This window comes from Euprymna scolopes, chromosome 46 (assembly GCF_053919585.1).
Source record: "Euprymna scolopes isolate OS-2025 chromosome 46, ASM5391958v1, whole genome shotgun sequence".
In the NCBI taxonomy this organism is placed as follows: Eukaryota; Metazoa; Mollusca; class Cephalopoda; order Sepiida; family Sepiolidae; genus Euprymna; species Euprymna scolopes.
Genome location: NC_136527.1, coordinates 15,448,665 through 15,451,522, shown reverse-complemented (window position 1 = coordinate 15,451,522; position 2,858 = coordinate 15,448,665).

Genomic DNA, 2,858 nt, shown 5'->3' with positions numbered 1-2,858 from the left:
AAAGAATTTTTCATGAATGGAATCAGTATTTTTAAAAATTATTTTTTTAGTTGTATATATTGTATTTACTCTTTGAAGTTAAGGAGGGTTAAAAAAAATAGTGACACCTAGATGGTGACGTAGGCAAAAAAAAAAAGACACTGCGATTTCGACCCTCACTAATAAAACTGCTCTGAGTGACTAGTTGGTAATTTTTTGTTCCTTTTCTTTTTTATTTTGCTCCTCCAATTTATTTGGATGCTTCATAGTTAAATGTTTTAACATGTTGGTTGTGGTCATGTTAGATGGTTTTATTCCTCGCGATATTTTAATTTGACAGACTTTGCAAACGACTTTCAACTCATCATCTTCATCAACTTCAAAAAGACTTTTTTTGGACTTTGGGCCATATTAGAAAATTCAGTTTATCTGTAAACAAATAATTTACTATTAAATTTTGTTTTAAAGCTAGTCACTTATTTGGATAATTAATTGAAAATAATCCGCTAAAAAAGACAAAAAGAAAAAAAAATATAAAGGAATGGGGCGGTAAATTGTACCGACCGGTAGTTAACAAAAAAAACTTATAGAATTTAATTTTTTAAACCAATGTATAAAAGTTTACATAATGAAATGCAAATATGCATTTTCGGGTTTGTATTACTGTACACATAGATTCGAAAAAGTTGTCAAAAAACAAATATATAACAAACAAATATTATCAAAGGCAAGATAAGTTACTTTTCTACAAAACTGGATACATTTGTTTTGTTTTTATTCAATGTAACATGTTTATTCAGCTCGAAAAACATGCAGTGTTTACCGATGTATTGGAAAATTCAAAATGGCGCCCGACACTCTCTTTAACATGGTAAGTTCGGGAAAAGGTGTTATAAATAATAAACTAGACAAAATACTATTAAAAAAACACCGAATATATGTCAAAATATGTCACGGTAACATATATTGAGCGAGTTTCTAGCAGTATTTTGTCTAGTTTATTATTTATAACATCTTTTCCTGAACTTACCGTGTTAAAGAGAGTGTCGGGCGCCATTTTGAATTTTCCAATACATCAGTAAACACTGTATGCTTTTCGAGCTGAATAAACATGTTACATTGAATAAAAACCCGAAAAATATATCCAGTTAGGTAGAAAAATAACTTATCTTGCCTTTGATAACATTTATTTGTTATATATTTGTTTTTGACAACTTTTTCGAATCTATGTGTACAGTAATACAAACCAGTATTTTCTTTTGAATTTTTTTTGGTTGACTGTGTTCAATTCACACATGGTTGATGCGGTTCAATATTGCTAAATTATAAGTCCTTAGTAAAATTCTATTTATAAATACTTTTTTTAATTAATCGTAAATATCATTTCGACATAAAAATTAATTGATCACAAAACCTTTTAAAAATATATATATATTAATTTCTTTTTCGTTCGGCAAAAAACTGCGCAAAACACTTTTAATTTTCAATTTAAAATTCTAGAAAAAAGATTATATTATTCTGCTTTTAATATAATCAAATTCAGGGTTTTATCTTTCTGGAGAAAAAAAAATAATGGATTTTATTTCAATGAAATTAAAAAAAAAACTTGACTGAATTGAATTAATTACCCTTAAATTAACGAAGGGGTTATTTAATAACTTTAGGTTTGGAAGAGATAGGTATGGGGTCGATTTTTTGGAAACTTCAAAAGAAACCGTGCTGTCAAAACTTTGCGAAATAATACAACGGGATCAATTTCATTTTAGAGATATTTCTTTCAAAAGCCTTCTTTTAAAAAAAGAAAAAAGTATATTGTTCTATTAAACCTTTTACTGTTTAAATAATTTGACTTTGCTCGTTTTATTTTAAGAAAATATAAGTTGAAAAAGCATTTTCATTCACTATTAGGAGATTTTTCAGTAAAAAAAAACAATCGCCAAAAAGATAAGCGTTTTTTTTATTTTGTTTTTACTCGCAATGTAGAGCCCTGCATACTTCTTTTTAAGTTAACTCTTTTGTAGTTTTGATTACAATAGATCTGAATGAATGAACCTTGTAAGGGAGGGGCACTAAGCATTGCCCTGTTAATAATGAATTTCTTTGGTTTCTTTTTATTTCTCTCTTGCGGTTAGAAATATCAGGATTTTTTTTTATTTTTTTCAACATCAGACTAAAAGAATCGTAATGAAGGAATCGGAAAATTAAAGTATTTTTTAACGATGCGATTCCGATTCCGATACCTCCCAAAATACACGATTCTTACGATTAACGATTCCGATTCCGATTAATCGTCCCACCACTAGTTTAAACCATTTGTTTGATTAAAAATTCGATAATATGCATAAACACTTACTTTCTTAAGCGAATGTCAACGTGCGGTTTTCTAGGTTAAACATCACGCCATAGCAGTAGTAGAGAAAATGAAATCACAGCGCAAATTTTGTAAGATAATAAAAAATACAGACGACCTCGTTTCGTAAATTGGACATATCTAGACAGTATATAAAAAGTTCGAAGGCATAGTGACCTCCTCGAGCGATTCCCCCCCCCCCCTGAAAAAAAGCCTTTGGTGGACACAAGAAAAAATGCACACATAAACACATTTTTGCTTTTATATTATAGACTAATGGGGGGGATACCTGGCGTTGTCCGGGTGTTTGGAGGTGTGTGTGTGTATGGGGGGGTTGATCAAAACAACCCTGTTTTTTTTAAAAAAAAAAAAAAAAAAAAAAAAAAGTTTGGAGGTGTAAAGAAAAAAAAAATTTTTAGTCGGAAGGTAGGCTTGAACCCCCGAAGCCTTGACGCAAAGGTAGAAACGAAATGGAAAAAGAACCCTGAGACCTAACCATCTCGGCCGCGAGGAGAGAGGAAGTGATAGG